Raw genomic sequence first — 19,583 nt, 5'->3', positions numbered from 1 at the left:
TCAGGTAAAATTCGACGTAACAAACAAACATTACGGATCGAATCAACGGACGTTAAGAGCTGTCCACCGACGCGTTTACCACCGAAACACGTGTAAACGGACGGGGACCGTTCATGCCGATGGGGGGGGGGGCAACGTGTTTTCGAACAGACGCGTCAACAACATCAAAACCGAGAACGGCGGTGGCGCAGGATATGTCACGGGACGGCCGCGAAGACGCGAATCGTCCGGATCGTCGTAAATCACCGACCGATACGCGTGCGCGCATGATTATCCCGTACCGAACGGCTCCGGGCGGAACAACGACGACGTACACCGCCCATCACTCGACAACAGTAATTGCCGACGGTGCGATGTTAAAGCGTGGAAGTGGTGTTTAATTGCACGGAGCAAAAACCTCTCGCGGACCGTTGCCGAGGACGTTTACGGGGCAGTCCCGGTATCGTTTTGCGCGCCGGTCTTTTAATCCGTAGTAACGAGCTCAGGGCCAGGGCGAGGGCGGGACCGCGTAATATTTTGGTAACCGGAGCTATGCGAAATGTACCGGAAGACGATTCGGACGCGGCGAATGAATACTTTACGCGCACTCGAACGCGACGAACCCCTCGAAATACGTCTGTTAAAAACAACCGCGGCGCTGGTCCGAGGCGGTATACGCGGTCGGTTATTTATTTTTTTGTTTTCGCGTACGATAACAACATCGTTGCGATAACGAAGTCGTCCTCGTTCTCCGCCGCGGTGTCCTAATTATATATTATCCGTTCGCAACGCGAGATCGGTCGAACACCGTTTCGGTCGTCGAGCGAATACCGCGTTTCGAATACCGTCTCGGTTTGTTCGATCGGATCGTCTACGCGACCGCGGGACGTCCGTCGATCGCTCATACAAGGGTTAGCTGGCCAAAAGATCGCGGACCAGCCACGCGCTCCTGCGAAAATCGTTTCTCAACGGTTACATTTTTAATGTTTTTACAGAACCCGATCTCTTTACCCATTTGTCAGCTGACGTGTACATCGCGGGAACGACAAACGATACCGGACCACCACCAATCGGTCGACCACGTATTTCCTCTGCTGTTCTGTTAATGGCTTATAGCCTGCATCGGGTATTTTTAACATAATTATTGAAACGTTTTGCTGATTTTATCGATTTACAACTAAACTGCACTAATGCAAAGTCCGAACAATACAATACGATCGAAGATAATAACGTGCGGGACAATATATCGTTTCATCATATTTCCGTTCTGAAGAATTTCCATGGCCAAATAGATTTCGATTGTTTTACTAATATTAATTCGCATTCGATTAAATGTTTGTAAGATTGTACTCATGTTATAAAAATTTGTTTTTATTTTCTTTCCGCCTCAAACTACTCCATAGTGATTGAGTAGTTTTTCGAGTACAATTTTTAGAACACTCATTATTAATAATAAGGACTGCTATTGTATCTAAGAAACTTTTAAAATATAAAATAAGTGATCCGTACATCGCAGTCACCAAAGTTATGTTTCTAAAGGGCGCTAAGTACCATATCGTGTTAGGTAGAATTTTTCATTTAAGTAGTTTCTCCTAACAAAATAACAATTTTTGTGCAGTTTTCTAAGCTCGATTCTGAATGTTTTTGATACAAAAATGTTATACTTGAGTATTTTGACTACAAATCTACTTAAATGATTCATTTTTATAATATCATGAATTGAATCGTTCTGTAATCAAAAATTATTTGAATATGTTCGGTGAAATCATTCAATTTTATTTAAATGAAAGAAAAAAAATGAATTATTTCGTTTAGATTTATTTTTATTCATATTTTTTTCGCTATATGTTGGAATAATAATGTTATTTTAACAAGCCAAAAGAAAAATCCTCTAATATTTTTGTGAATTGGTATCAATGCAAAGATAATGAAAAAGCTATTAAAGAGAAAAATAAATAGTTAACTAGTTGTTCCTATAATAAAGCCAATTTTATTTTTCTTGTTACATCGGAAATATAATGTTTTGCCAGGTACAAATGTTCGAAAAAAGAACATTAACTCACTATCTTTCTATATTTATTCAAACTTATTTGTTCAATAATACAAACATAATATTCTACGTACGTTAAAAATTAATCTTTGTTCCGTCTAAACTTGCCGTATTTGGGTTCAAATGAGTTCAATAAACCAATATTAGTTAGACATCGATAATTGTATTAGATATTAGTAATAATGATTGTTTAGATACTACTTAAAACTTTTACAGTTTTATTGATGAATATACGGTATACAACCGATTATAAATGCTCTCCATATAACCTATTAGTGGTCTAATTAGTATTGGATTCATATAAAATGCAAGGAATATTGTTGTTGCATGTAAGAAAATTCAGCTTGATATTGCAGACGAACATCACCTTCGGTTTAGTATCACGTTCGTTAAAATAATGCAAATATTCCGAGTCTGGTAATTTACAATCCATTTTTATAGACTTTTAATCCTAAATAGGGGAGGGGATAAACAGTTTCAAATACGAGAAAAAATGTATAGGTACGATCAACTCTTGTAGACAGTGATAGTATTTCGCGTCTTCGAATCAGTACGAAGTCGACATTTTTCCGATAGTCATAATGTTGCAAAGAACACGTTTTTGCGTGCAAATCTACCTCCTCCTTCGTTTTGCGTAAAATTGTTCGATATCAACACGAATCGGATTAGCTATCATAGTTTATTGGCAGTATCACAAAATTATTTTTATTTTTTTTTTCGATATCTCGATTCAGCAGAATCGAAACGTTTTCGAGTTTAGGTATATTCGTTAGGTACGAAGTAAAAGCGTATTCCGTTCTGGAAATCGATTTGAGGAAATTATGTGAGACGGGGTACACACGTACGAGTTATGAGTGACTGGGCGTGTTTTAGGTCAAAAGAACACGGCAACGGCAGTGGTGCAAGGCGGTGATGATATAGAGCGAAGAAAAAAAAAAAAAATAACATTACTACGACAGAACACAATACCTTAAAATTTAAACGCGGTGGCATAGCTTGGTGACATGATTAAAAATATATATGTGTATGAGTGTTACGTGTATACGTCGAGACGGAAAGAAAAGTAATGCCACCGAGTTGTTTCCGTTCCCGGGTAATGACTACGGTTTAAACACATCTGCTTCTGTCTTTTGCACGGGTGATATGATCACCGCAGCAGGAACAGAACAAATCAAGCGTACGTTTTTGACAATTCGCACTCCGAACTGTGCCGCGCGTGACGCCGCGGTAAAAAAAAATAATCCTCCGGCGAAAAGCGCCGGTGGAAATAAAGTCGAATGAAAACGTGCGTAATACACGAATATATGATTTTCGTGAATTGCGCGCGTGGATCGAGATGATCTCGTTATTCTCCGCCGTCGCTGTCTGCATTACCCGAAAACCTCCCGCGCGTCTCACCGGCCGGAGCGTATGATTAATTCAAATCCGTCAATAGTACAGTTGGTGACGTGCGTATGGTACGGTTCCATCGCCCGCGCGAGTGAACGATTTCGGGTGACGGACAGGAGGAAAGCGAAAAAAAAAAAATGGAAATACTGAAAGAAAAAAAAATACCCTCGAAAGAACAATCCTTTTATTGCGGCTAATTGGTTTTCGATTCTATCGCACCCTCCGGAAACCGCAGATTTCCATTTGTCCGTTCACGCACGTACAATAGAGTTTTAAATTCGATTGTGAATGATGCATGAACTGCGGCCGAACCGAGGGGAAACTATCGGTTTTCCATTTTATTTTTCCTACAGTCTTGGCCTCAAACACGCCCGTGCAGGCGAACACATAAACATTGTGTATCTTCTTTACAAACGTTTACGGTTTATAACTCGTTTTTATAATAAAAATCATTTTTTTTTTTCAATCAATTCAAAGTAACTTAACAAACTCAAAGTTTTTTAACACATTACCATGATCGCGTCAAGTCACGGGTTTGCAACACGAGCGATTTGAGCAGCGCTACTTGACGATGCACATAGCTTATTGTTGTAACTGATGTATAGATAAAGTTAACGAGTACGGTTTAGCTTTTAGATTCTATTCGACATCGCGTTAACTCGAAAACTCATGAAAACATTGTATTTTTTTTTTTTTTATTGGATTCGATAATTATATTTTCTCGGGTGGACAGAAATAACCGTGTTGCTGTATGATACGTTTCATAATGAATTTTTGTTCCACTATGAACAACGGACCTGTGACCGGTGACTAATTATTGTTTATCGAAGATTCCAATATCATTGCGTTGCGCGAACGATTCCGAAAAATCAGAAACTCTTAGTCGATTAGGATAATGGTGATTATGCCTTAATCGATACATTGTAAAGTAATTAGATAAACGAAAACAACGCATGGTGAGGCCGAGAAAATGTGTTCGTCACATCGGTTATGGGATATTATCCGAACTTTTGAAATATATTAGCATATATTATTTTCATTGCACCTGTTGTTCTGGATCGAAGAAGGACATATATTCTGATTTCAACTTAATACCGTTTTGATATCAGTCATCTTACTCTTACAATCACAATTTCAGGTCCGCAGACGCTCGTAATATATATAATACTTCGGGCTCTTACGAACAAACGAGTCTCGACTGAACTGTGTATCGACAACATTAAAATATAATTCGATGCCAATGTGGAAGCTATTGTAGAAACCGGTCAGCAGACGTTGGATAAACTATAAATCATTAAAATAAAGAACAAATTAGGTATATGTTTATTTTAATAGTTATTTATAAAATATTTAGTGGTTGTAATTAACGATTGAAAATTTAATTTTGAATTAGCTCATAATCATATGATGACGACAAACAATCGAGTACGATCAGTTTAAAATAAAAACGCATAGAAAACGTATAAAAAAACTTTTGTTTACGAACAAATGACGGATTCCGGTATCGCATCAATGGGAAATCAAAATAATAATCCGCAGACAGATTTATTTCAAAGATAATTTTTGAATTGCATACTAGTATGTTATGTGTTATCAGTCCGTGATAAGCTGGCATTAGTTCTGGGACCCAAATAGTATTTCAGAATTCTGTGGAATGTTTACGACAGTTTGGAAATAAGCATATTGGTCGTGACCTTCATCTGTTGGTGGACAACCTATTTAAATTTGCAAGCCGAAAACTATAGTGTATTTAAAGACGATAGAACGCAAATACTGTAAGCCCTTGCACACATAGATGGTCACCGAAGAGTACCTTGCTGTGGAAATACTGATGTCATACTTATGACTGCTATTTCTGTGGCAGGTTCAGTTATGCCCTGTATCCTATGAAAGTGTCACTTGTTGAAAATGTATCATGGAACGATATTTAGGAATAATCGTCAAACGTTCTATTTCCATGCTTTAAAACATGTGCATGATTGTGTTTTTATTTTTTAATTGTTTAATTTTTTATAATTTTTTAATGTATGATTATTTTTAACACCGACATATGTTACACGTATGTTATTAATATTTCACCTTTAGTTAGTTATATCATTATTATTCTGGTGTACCTAAAAATATTGCTTTACAATATGTCTCAGCTTTTCATGATAATATAAGAATAACATTGTTTTCAAATAACTGTTACTACACTGATTATACACCATTGATTGATCGTGTTTATTAAAATCATTATTGAAATTATAATAATGTGTAAATATTCACTAAAATGAAATTTAACATGTCTTTAGAAATACTTCAAGCATATATATATATTTTTTCGTATTTTTCAGTCTTTACCAATAATTTTATTTTATATAACTATATTTAAGTTAATATAAGTGGATTATAATATTAAATCATAAATATTTATTGAAAATAAAATTATTATAAAATAAAATATAAAATCTATTATTACTATTATTATTATTTTAATTCTGAATTATTAGACATTGATTTTTTTTTTTTATTCTGGAATATAATTTTGAAGAAATATATGTACTATTGCACAAACTATATATATTATATATATATATTATATATATTTAAGCTAAAATATAAATACTGAAAACAAACTATTAAAAAATAGTAATATAAAAGTGGTATTTATTATGTTATTTAATACCTAAAATGTTGTTTATGTTTATATTTTGATTTTATCCTTTTACGAAACTGGCTGTTAGCCATGAGAAGATTTCATATAATCTATTTTATATTTTATTGCTTTCGATCTTTACTTTCCACTTGGTGTGATCAGATAATTAATAAATTACTATCGAGTTATCGACAGCCTAGTAAACAAGGGGGATAGTAAATATAAACTAGATCGCTTATAACTAAATCATCGATTTCTGATAAAAACACAAATTTAAGAGTAGTTATTAGAAATAAAAAGTGTGTATCACAGCATACTGCCTTTTAGTCTAAAAACAATCAAATGTTCACAATATTATACAACAATCATATTAAAAATACGTATTATATACTTGTAAGAGTATATTTCTTTTCTTTGTAGATATTATATCCTCGATGTAGATTAATTAATTGGTCAAATGAGCTATGGGTAAGCAATCTCAATTTGAATTTCAACTACAAGAGTCTTACAAAATCGTTTTTATCTTAATGTGCTTGGTTAAATATTGACCAAGGATTTAAATCGTCATTAAATTAAGCGTGTTTCTTAATTTATGTAAACAGTAGCTTTTAATCCATAACTAATTAGCGGTACAGTTTCCAGAAAATAACAATACTAATTCGTGTTGTAAACCTCTGTTTTTAAAGATGTGAAAATTTAATTTGTATACAGAAAAGAACAGTATCATGTCAACGTTATTATATTATTATAGTTTATATATCAAATGAATCATGTGCAATATATTGTGTTGGAAAATATAAATATATTTAAGTGATGAAAAATATATTTAGAATATGATACAAAACATTTTTTGGTTTATATTTAATTGAATATAGTTATTATTTAAATGACTATATTTTTTTATTAAAAATAATGATAATAACTAATGTATAAGAAATTATCAATATAATTTCAGATATCTCTGACTAAATCAATTGGATAATTGTCAATTATAGATTACGGTGCCTAATGGGCTAATCTAAATCTATTACAATCCCACCGAAAACGTTTATATATATAGTCCTATCGATTGGCTGTATTTTTAAATATTTTCTTCTTAGATTAAAATAGTATATAAAAATTTTCATATGAGTATAACTAATGAGTTCGCGAACTTATTATTTTAGGAATGACGGACAGTTTCATTCCCTTTCAAAAATGTCCTATGCACCACAGGTTTTTGAATTGATAGAGTTTATATGCAAGAAAAGTTTAACGAAAACGTACAGAGGATAAGGTCACACAATTCATCACATACCTTTACAGAACTTCTTATTGTATTTAGTCCGTGCAAAAATTTTTAAAAGATAGCATATTATAATATATCATTCTAAGATCTGATCTCTACAATATATCTCTAAGCTTCTGGTTCGGTTTTCTATGATGGAATATTCTAAGCTTTAAACTGCCATTGCACTATCCCACGTACGATTGAACCATAAATATTAAACCTTAGGATATTAAATTTTTTTCCGTACAAAAAATTGTAACTGCAATCGAAACAAATCATTTCACCCTCGCTCGCTATCCTCTCAAAAACTATTATTAATGTTTCCATCCACGGAAATGTTAATTAAACTATAGTTATGTTGGTTTTTTAATGGAAATATTTTCACCCGATGTGATTTGAAAAGCATTCGTAACATAGTATTCAATTTTAAACTACTTGATAAATGGATTTTCAAAATTCATTATAAATTCACGGAGAAAACAGTTCATCCATTGGCAGATTTAAAATCAAAGTATGTTAAATCAAAATATATTAAACTATACCCTTGGTTTGAAGTAAAAAAAAAAAAAAAGAATTAAATTATATTATTAAATACTAATACTAATGAAACAAATAGCATCAAACCAATTTTCCTCCATTTAGTTTTCTATGACCTACTTTTTTTGATTCTTATTTTATTAGTTTACTTTATTTTAAATGTTTAATAATATACGAGTATATTCCAAAACAGTTATTATAACTAGTTTACTAACTCTGGTTTATAAAAGAAATAATTTTATTAGTGGTTAGAGGTGATTTTTTTTATTTTAGCGATGAGAAACACTTGTATAACTAACGTCTCTTTTTTTTCTTCGGCTCAATTATAATTACATAATTTAATGTATACTAGCTAGAACTATAACATTTATTTATTTATTGGCTAGTATTTTATAGATATTTAATTTTTTTAATATTTGTTTTTCCCGTAATAATATTTACATCGGACTTATTTACGTTGTTTACCATTTTTATTTGAATTTTGAATCATAATTAATCGGTTAAAATAATTTCAATATTTAACATGTGTGGCTGTAAAATATTTGGTAAACTAATAAATAATATTTTGAATAGGGTGACAAACATAGCGGTTAGCATAAAATATTCGAAATACTTAGACAATTCTTACCAAAATAATACTCGTTTTCTATTTTTTTATTATTACATTTTATTATTATTCAACATTATATTACTTTGTAAATGATTATAATACTTAGTTTTTCCTTAAATTAAATATATTTAATTAAATTCTTGATAATAAACATCTGTGTAAACTTAAATACTAAACTCTAAATAGGTAACCGTTTTCAATAAAAACTAAAATAATTAAATAGTTCGGAGGAACCTATACAAAGTAGAAAGTCTAAATAAAATATACTCCGTCCATTTTCATCACAGAAAATATGTTATAAAATCACCATTAAACAGAAAACTGTTCAAGATTTCAAGTTAATTTCACATTCATTAAAAATGTACTTAAAAAATATATTTATTTATTATACTCACATAAATTAACTCGTTTGACACATTTGAAGTATGATCGTACTCACCTAGAATCAACAAAAAGTTGTATATAGTAAAAATTAAACTCTCGTAAAATATTATAATAAGATTATGTCTACTGACTACTAGATGTTTACATAGCACTGTAGCAAAAAACTTAATTATAGCGGGTAAGCTCAAAGAATATTGCTATGCCCAATATTGTGGAATAATATATTATAAAAAGTATTTTTAACTTGACTAAAAGAAAAAAAAGGAAAAAAGTAAATTAAAATCCTTTAGGAAAAAAAATGAAACTGTGTAAGTAATAATGTTCACCAATTCTTCGAGATTTCTATTTGAAAGATATTTTGTAAATATTCATCGTGTGGATTTAAGAAGTATACGTTTTTCAAAGTAAATAATAATAATATGCTGAAAAACTACGTTCACGATGTTTCTTTTATATTTGAGATGCATCCCAGAATTTCAAATTGTCGCTTGAATAAAAAAATAAAATAAATTTCAGCATATACACTCATATAAAATAAGTATATTCATTATGCTTAAGACAATATTCGCAAACAATTATTTCGATATTGAGGTGGTTAAATGGCAATGTAAGTATTCCTCAAACACGAAAGAAATTAATTGAAAAAAATATATAAATATGTAGTCTCACAAGTAAAACTCAATATAGAAACACAGTTCTGAAAATGTAACAGCTGTCGCAAAACATGTCTACCCACACATTGTTATCGTATTGTATATTGTGTTCCGAAGTCCAGATGAATTTTCTTCTTTTTCAACTAAGTGAGTCATTAAGTATAATATTACAATTGTACATTGTTAATAACCTTTTTTTTAAGTACGCAATTTTATAACGATATATTGTTATAGAAAATGATTACGATAAATATCAATAATTTTTGCATGAGAATATATTTTGGTTTTCAAAATTTATTATCGACAGTTTTGATCGTTTCAACACTCTCCACCCTCGATAATATCAAAGGAAATTATCAAACGAAATATAGAATATTTAGTCATAATTAAGAAATATTTCAAACCAATTATAGAATTATAATAATATACATTTTAAAATGTATATTTTTCGTGTATCTTCCTGTTCTACGTATATTTAACTAAATCCATAAAGCCGAAAAATAATGGAATCATATTTCCAAAATATTTTCATTATTTTCCTTATTAATTTTTTCGTTTTTTCTTGGTTTTTGGCGTCCTGGAACGTATTTATTTTTAAATTTTTTGTTTCACGAGGTTCCTGTTTAGATTAAAAATAATTTTCGCATAAGCTTCCTGCGATTTCTGTTCTAAAAAAGTTCATTGAAGCAAAAAATGTAATGTTTTGTTTAAACTGTTTGATTTGATTAATGCATATAATTTAGTATTTAACCAATTTTAATGTCTTATCTAAAATGTAAATGTTTTTTCATTAGTTAAGCGATTTTATATACATGAAGTTCAATAATTAATAAATATATTGTATTTCAAACTGTTATTAATATATTTAACACATCAACTATTAACAATGTAACTATGAAAAAAAAAAAAAAAAAAAAAATTTACGTAATTAATTTGAGCATTTTAGTTATTTATTTTCTTATACGAGTATTTTATTAAAAGGTCAATCAGTATAAAATGTGTAGAAAAAAATGTGAACGCTTATAGTATGCATAATTAAATGTTAAAAATGAATTGCTTATTGTTTCGCATAGCAGTTTAAATGTATATAAAATTCATCAATATCATAAAACCATCAAAATGCAATTACTTAAAAAAGACAAAAATACACATTATCATTTTTTTCATATAAAAATTACAATATCATTTTGTACATTTTGAAAAATCGTAAAAAGTAAGCCATCCTTTCATTAACAACGTCTTTAATATTGACTTCAATTCGGTTATTGTTATTATTTCTTCACGTCAATATTTTTTTTTATAATAGCTTTTCAGCCTGTAGCATTATCAAAATCGCAATGATAACGGAATTCGTTGATTTTTATTTTATAGTTGCTACGAAAGCTCACATCTCGAAGGAATAGCCATCGAGTTTATTGAACATAAATAAATTAGCAGAATGCTATTCACTTAATTATATTGAATAGGGTTAAATAAATGTTAATTCGAAGCAGCATAAAATAGGTGTATGTGTATATATATATATATATATATATACTAACCGTTCGAGTATTATGTTATAATCTATCGGTGTACATACACTACGAGTATACCGAGGAAATACTTGAAAGTCTGAAGTGTCTCAACGTTTTAGGAAACGATGTTCACTAAATTTGAAATCAAATTATTGTCGTTCTATGGTTATAAAGTGATCAATCATCTTATTTTATAACTATATTATATTGCTTATTTCCTTCCACAATTATCGAGATTCTATATTGTATAATAATAATAATAATAATAATACATTTAACTATAAATTCAACATAATATCATAATACGAATTCGTGGTGAATACTATTGAGTGTCTTTTTCAAAAAAATAAACAATTGTGAAATTATTACATACACACATATATGTAAATAAACATAAAATTATAATCAAGTTAATCGAACTTATTTTTAGTACTGAACGATCGAATTCAAACAGATCTATTTAGAAATATATACATAAATAATATGACAAATGTATTATAATTGCTATCGCTCATCAAAACTGTATCATCACAGTATACAGTCTACTAAAAATATTTTTTTTGCGTACTTATAACGTATCGTATATTGTACATTATATAATGTTTTAATATTAAAATTGTTTATCTTTCACATTAATAATTTAAATTACTTTGTAATTATTTTAAAACCGCAATACTATTTAGTCTGGTTTTAAAATATTTTAATTAAAAATGGTCGATTACTAAAACATATATTTTTTTTTTTTTTGACGTTCATATAATAACTAAACGAAAGAAATTACATTTTTTCGAGAAAATATACGATGCTACAGTTACTTAATTATATTTTTTCATTATTATTTTCTTGCTTTTATCTTACAATATTACAGTAATTCAATTTCATTATTATAAAATATAACGTTCATATAAATAATATGTATTCGCTTGAATAAGAAATTACGGATTAAATTGCAGATGAGCGAAACAACATATATAGAATGTGAACTGAGCATTACAATTGACGTCGAGATAACGGCGTCATATAATTCCAATAGTTTTGATACGCGTAGTGTGTCGTATGAATAAAAAAAATAAAACCAAAAAATTAATGAAATTGTTTAAAAACTAATTGGCCATCATCTCGACTCGTAAACTGATCAGTATTTAATATAAAATAAATAATTAGACACGTACACGGTAATCAAAAATCATTTGGCTCTTATGGAATCGAAAAATTCCTATCATCGAAATATTTATATCAAATATACGGCCAAAAATATTGACATGTTTCGTGTAAAAATATTATCGTTCCACTGAATTAAAATCTCACCCTATTACGTTACGAATGTTTATAGTAAATTATTTTAAATTTTATAACGTAACCATATTAACCCGGTAAAGCACGCGTACGAATAATTCAGTACGAAGAACAAATCGATAACAGGAATTAATACGATAATATTTGATTCATGCACGTGGCTTACACAATTTTATAATACAGAGTGTTTCACCGTGTCTTAATGATTTTCATATCGGCAGTTAAAATTTGAATTTTTTTTAGTTTTATTTTTTAAATTGTACTTAGTGTACACATATATATTATATATACGATTTTCATTTTCATCCTTGATCGATTTAAAAAAAAATGTTATACATATTTCATTACAGTCGCATTGTCTAAGATACTATTTTAAACATTTTAATATATCATAAGTAAATATCTGATGAATATTTGATTTGTAAAGAAGTGGTACAAAAAATCGTTTAGTTATATACATATATATATATATTAATATTGATAAATATAAAATATAATTAGTGGGCAAATTTGACATTACGCCATACATTACTACAACCGTTAAAGTCCGATACGAATTGATACGTATCACAAGCGTTACTCCAGATTGTTTGTACATACAAACCAAGCCCTTTCGATTATCAAATCTATAAAATGTTACGTGAAAAATTTCATGTACGTGTTTTACAGTTAATACAAAATTCAACAAACAATGCTGTTACTAAAAGTTTAAATTTATTACTGTTAATATGTATACGACTAAAACATTTTTCATACCTCTTGTCTGGAAATTAAAAGCGTTATATCTCTGAAAAAAATTCTTCGGTTATTTACGTACGTTACATTAACGTTTTCGAAACGATACATAACACAATGTGTGACTGTATTGAAATTTGAATGACACGGTAATGCACGGTGTTTACGCATAATGTCGAAACGACCACCCGGGTAGCGTCGGTGCGGCGCGTGTAACGATATCGGATTTCCGTCGCGCAAAGCAATCGGTACGTCGTGAGGACTTCGCACGCGCCGCGCGAAGGGCCATCGGTTATCCGCTGCCGTCGCCGAGCACCACGCTCGAGGGCTGCACGTCTGAACCGACCCGCCGAAACGCGAAGGATGAGCGCGTACTTCACCGATGTTACTTTGTTTGCGGTAAGTACCGCGTTCGGTGGACGGTGTACCGTATTCACTCCGTAACAATAATAATAATACTAATAATAATAATATAATACGTATTATCGCCGAGGGCGTACTCCGCGACGTGTCGCGTATGGCTCGAGCATCTCATTCCGCCCGACGTAAGAGAACCAAGAAGTCAAGAATCATGTCTGCAATATCTAAACGCGAGTTGGCCGTCGACACGGGATCGTTGCGCTCGATCAGGTGGGTTAGGCTGCAGGTGTACCGAAGGGCTGTATGACATAAGCGCCAAAATTAATGTTTTATATAATTAGGTAGTTATTTAAAAATTGCAATATCTTATAAAAATTATATTATATATTATTATATCGATAATAAATTATAATATACATGCAAATCAATCTATGTATATAAAGATCTCGTGTCACGGTGTTTGTGACCATACTCCTCCGAAACAGCTTGACCGATTTTAATGAAATTTTGTACATATATTTAGTAGGTCTGCGCGAATAGGTTCTTATCTATTTTAAGCTCCTGAGTGCTATTGTTTAATACATCGTAGTTTAATATAATAATTTTAGACCCGGCGATAACTGCGCAATTGAAAATTAATTATTAAATGATGCTGTTAAAAAACTATTAAAAACTATTTAAAAACTATTAATTTTATTTTTGGTATTAAATGACGGGTATTGCATGAATATTAAACAAAAAGATCCCACAACAGATTCCAAAACAAACAAGAATGTTAGTTCAAAGGATTATTATGCAAATCAGTTGATGATTATATGCGATCAGAACAACGTTATTCTATGATGTCGTGAGTTAAGTCAACAATTCATGGTCGACATGTATGTAAAGATAGAGAGCGAACGATGCAATCAAAAAAAGCTGCGTGCAAAAGATTATCAAAACAATTGTTAGATATCGATGATGGGAAAGTTACTACAGATAAAACGGGATATATACTATTACCGACCGATTTATGCAAAATCATTGATTCGCAAGATGCTCTCATTGACCAGATATTTCCCAATGTACACAGAAAAAACATAAATCATGAGTGGCTGGCAGAAAGAGCAATTTTAGCAGCAAAAAATGTGGACGTCAATGAATTGAATCTCAAGATACAACATTTGTTACCAGGAGACTTGGTGTCATACAAATCTATTGATACAGATTGCGATGCTACTGAAGCTGTAATTTGAACCCACCATGGTTGTGCAACGGCGCGCGATTAGTTATTAGAAAATTAATGAAAAATGTTATCGAAGCCATCATTTTAAATGGCAAATTCCGAGATGAAAATATATTATTACCGTCAATCCCTATTATACCCACAGATGTGCCAATACAATTTAAACGCCTTCAATTTTCAATTATATTGGCATTTGCAATGACTATCAATAAGTCTCAAAGCCAAACGATATCTGTCTGTGGCTTAGATTTGTGCACATCATGTTTTTCACACGGAAAATTATACGTGGCGTGCTCTGGAACCATCCAGTTTGTTTGTATTGGCGAAAGATGGAATAACAAAAAATATTGTACACTCTGTTACATTAAGTTACATTAAGTGGTTCCCAAACTTTTTTTCTGCGGTGCCATTTTTTGGACTCAATTTAGCCATGGTGCTCTGCTGTAAATAACACCAAAAACAGGACAAAAAAAAATACTCATTGATAAATAATATTATTAATTTTATTAAAATTTAACTTAATTATAAATTAATGAATTTTTTAACTAAAAATTAATAAATAAAAATTATGATTATAATTATTATAATTACTACATAAAAATATTGTAAGATGAAAATAAGAATTTCCGAATATACAATAGAAAATGTTTCAAACAATTGGGAAAAAAAATTCTATACATTTTAAAGGGCGCATGTAAACTCCGCCAAAATTACTTTTTTTACTGTAAACTCCACCAGAAAAAAAAAAAAACAGGTGAAATAAAGTTCGTGTAAACTCCACCTGTGAAAATAATCAAGTAGTTATATAAAATCAATATGATATATTATTAAAAAAAAATTATAATATAATATTATATTGTGAACAATAAATATTTAAATCATAGTAAAAAAAATCATAATAAATAATAGTTATACCTAATAATCCAAAAATATATATTTATGTGAAGTATGTAAATAAAATGATGTAATACAATTTGTAAATATTCTAAGTCTTATATTACTCCATTAGTGTACTTGTTTATAGTATCCTGTAACACTGTCATTTTTTTTTTTTATTTCCAATATTTTAGCTTATTCAATTGAGATATGCTATTTATTTTTATATTAGTATGGGTTTGAAATTTGATAAGAACTTTACTAAAAATATGAAAATTCAGTTGACTTCTATAAAATGAATTTTTTAGATGACCATAAAATGTTTCACAGGCAAAATACAAAAAAACTGGCGAAGTTTATATATACCCATTACAGGTAAGAAAAAAAAAAATCTGGTGGAGTTTAATTTAGACCTTTTATAATCTTTTTATCTTAACCGATATTTTTGCGGAGTTTACCATCGCCCGTTTTAAACTATTTATTATGAAACATAGACCACGGTGCCCATTTTGGGAACCACTGCATTAAGGGATTGATATTGTTTTTTACTAATATTGTCATAATTAGCGATGTATATAATTTTAAAGGATCAATTTTAATAAATTATTAAAAAAATAAATGTTTGATGTTTTTTCATTTTTATATTTCGTCATCGTTCATAGCGCTCCATACTTCTTCCACATATATACCACATCCAGGCCGAGATAAGAAAACCAATTGTACTTTGTGCCATTGAGTATTAGGTAGAACGGTACGAAAAAATTGGACAAAAAAAAAAAAAAAAATGTTAACAAATTTATTACAAAATATATCAAATCTGAATAATTCAAAGTAATTACTTATGTGCACATGATGTTCGATAAGGTAAGAATAAAAAATATATTGTTAGAAAATGAAAATTGTTTCATGGTTTGTGTTTTCCTCTGATGTACTCGTAATAATTTTTTCCGTAGTCTATCGTAACAAAAATAATGTTTAAAAAGAAAATATCAGTATAATATTAAATATCATCTATCTCTATATGTTACTGTACCTAAATGCTTTATAACAATTAGATTAACGTATTCGAAAAATGCGATTTCGAATGAAGGTCAGTAAAAAATAAAGTAATCTACATTAGTTACTTAAAAATATATTAAAATATTGTAGATATTATCTACACTATTTTATCGCAAGTTTTCAATTTCAAAACCACTACACAAAGAAAAATAATTGACTAAAGAAATTTTCTGAATTTTACACACTAGTTTAAGTAGGTTAGGGTTCTCTTTGTATAAAATGTCCAAACCATAAGAATATGAAACTACTCATTTCATCGAAAAGAAAATATAAAATCGGGTAAAAGTTTAAATACAACTTTATGCTCTAGTATTTTCTTAGAATTAGGAAAAATACTAAAGAAATCAAGTGACCTATTTAAAAAACATTCTGTATCCAATTTTTTATACAAAAATCTAAAGGTTATTGTGAATTATTATTTTAAAATAGATTTACTACGAAAAATGTGTTTATTCAATATAGAATCTGAAATCATACACTTTAAGAATTCATCTTTGATAAATGTATATTTGTATTATTGTTTACAATAATATCGTTCAGCATTTGGGTACAATACTCGGTAATATTGTATTATACACCTACATTTGTATACATACGGGTTAAACGTTTTTGATCGTGTACGATCAACGATCGATTTCATACAATTGATTAGTTATAAGTTAAATGTGATCATAGATGTTATGTGGACTTCATAACTTATTCTATGTTTCATTTAAATACCAACAACAACTAAGATAATGTTTCATGTTTACAACGTATCACAAAAGTTTGGAAATCATAAAGTGATGAAGGAATGATTTGAATTACTTGACATCACGTCCTTATCGGTGGTTGTATTTTTATAACAAGTTTTACATGAAAATATTACTAAACATTGTTTAGATTTTCAACTCTAATGCGGAAAAGGTTTCTTAGAAAAATAAAGAAAAATATATTTATTCCGAACGACTTTGTTTAATCTCCGCGTAAAAAAAAAAAAAAAAAAAATCGTGTTATACTTTTTTCTTGTTTTCAAATAAGTTTTATTTTTGTTTTTTCTATTTTATTTTTATTATTCACGCTCCCGGCCCTACGTCACGAAATCGGTCTCGTCCGATTCCAGAGTCCGGCGATAAATCCAACCAGGCTGTCAGCAAATTTGGTTTTTGCCATTAGAACGACCGTCACCGCTATCGCCACTACCCAACACCACCACAAAACCTCCGAGACACGGCACCGAAGCTCTGTTTGTGAGATCCTCTATCTCTTTCTCTCTCTCTCTCTCTCTCTCTCTCTCTAACTCTCTCTATCTGTCTGTCTATCTCACTCAACCGTTCGCTATTACCACACAAATTATATATAAATATACATATATACATATAAACATATATATATATATCATCTACTTCTTCGCGTACACCCCGTATAATAAAGCCATTTTTGAAATACTAGCCGTTCGGCGGCCGTAAATCAAACTTATTTGTCCGGGGTGGCCGACCGCACCACCGCTGCCATCTCCGGCGTCCCGCTCGCGCACTGGCGATCATAATTCATGGCCCGCGTCCGCGACGACCGGCCACCCGGTTGTTCGACGCGTGCACGCGGTTTTCGGACCGAGGACGAAGAGCACACGTGCATCCGTCCGGGGCACCGCCGACGAACGATAACCGATAAATGACCGTAAAAGCCGGTGAAGCCGATCGGCGAAGAAAAATTATGCTCTACGACGGGGATAGGATGGGCAAAAGTATAGCGGTCGACGAGAAACTTTTATGCCAGTCATCGGGTGCGACTCGTCGCCGCCGGCGCTGATGGCCATGGCGCGCAACGGTTTTGTCCGCGGCGGAGGCGACGTCGGGTTTTCGCTAAACGCGTATTGTTATTCCGAGTTTTTATCGTTATTACGTGCGATTCCCCTGCGCTGTGTCGAGACCGCCTCGGAAATCGACGCCGAACAATATTTCCGACCCCGCGGGACAATGCACGCGTAGCCCGCGAGGATCACGAAAACTTCGATACGGCTTGCGGGTCGTTCAGCCACGAACACGGGTCAACGTTACGAAATCGTGTTCGGTAGTTTTTTACACGTTTTTATTAACATCGGCGACATTACCATACGGGGCGATGCGATGTTTCTACGTGTCTACACACGTATTTAAATCGGTTGTCGACTACCGTGTACGATAAATGTTTGGGAATCGAATAATGGAACTTCTAATCGATCTTGCACTCCATTCGTATTCGCAAAAATCGAAATTCGCTTATGAGTAGCCGTGAAATTGTGTGGTTGTAAATGGACGGTTTTCGCATTAACACAGATCCGATACAAGTATATAGTGTGACGATATCGGTGTGCAGCATGTCGGACAGACGACCAGCGTCGAACGATATTTTTATCGTTTCGATTTAAACGGCCAATACAAACAGATGATCGGTTTTCGCACGTATACTCGTATATCGCCGTGACGAAATAGTTTTATCGATTTTCATTAATCTGTTCATCGTTTTAATGATAAAGACAAACACGAGTTTCATGGATGATACCAATATAATTATTCCCAAATACCGATTAATTCACCCAATACTTCCTTGTTGAAGGTTGTATATTCAAATTACGTTTATTTGATCGAAGGCCCTACAATGCAAGCAATATTAACCTATTTTTATCGTTATTAATTTTAATTAATTCAAAATTACACTCATTCAAGTTGGGCTGTAGGAACTACAAACTAATGTTTTACGAAACAGTGTACACGTACAAACCGAGTACGAAAATTAGTGATCAGGTAAGCGTTACCCACCACCGACCATAATATCGGTCATAATGTACAAGCAATATCCGATATCATCAAACACCACCGACGATAATATCGGTAAGTGTGAAACGCACTTCGAATATTTTAATATCAAGTGGCTTGAGGATGTTTTTTTTTAACGACATTTTACAGTCACCTCTCGATTAATCCATATTCGTTCCCGGTGGAAAATAATGACAAAATAAGATTGCGGTTTCATTTTTATATTTTTTC

At 31.3% G+C, this 19,583-nt stretch overlaps 1 protein-coding gene across 1 annotated transcript in view; it reads right to left on the bottom strand.

Moving 5' to 3' along the window:
* The window catches only part of LOC112680081 (zwei Ig domain protein zig-8-like), a 305,945-nt gene extending 297,053 nt beyond the window's left edge, over positions 1-8,892 (bottom strand). The window contains exon 1 of the mRNA XM_025550077.1: positions 8,869-8,892. The gene's annotated coding sequence lies outside the window, so the exon portion shown is untranslated. The remainder of the gene's footprint in view (positions 1-8,868) is intronic.
* Positions 8,893-19,583: the final 10,691 nt, after the last annotated feature.

This window comes from Sipha flava, unplaced genomic scaffold, assembly GCF_003268045.1.
Source record: "Sipha flava isolate LNK unplaced genomic scaffold, YSA_version1 173_pilon_pilon, whole genome shotgun sequence".
In the NCBI taxonomy this organism is placed as follows: Eukaryota; Metazoa; Arthropoda; class Insecta; order Hemiptera; family Aphididae; genus Sipha; species Sipha flava.
The sequence above is the reverse complement of the archived record's forward strand: the minus strand, read 5'-3'. Positions and strand labels throughout refer to the sequence as shown.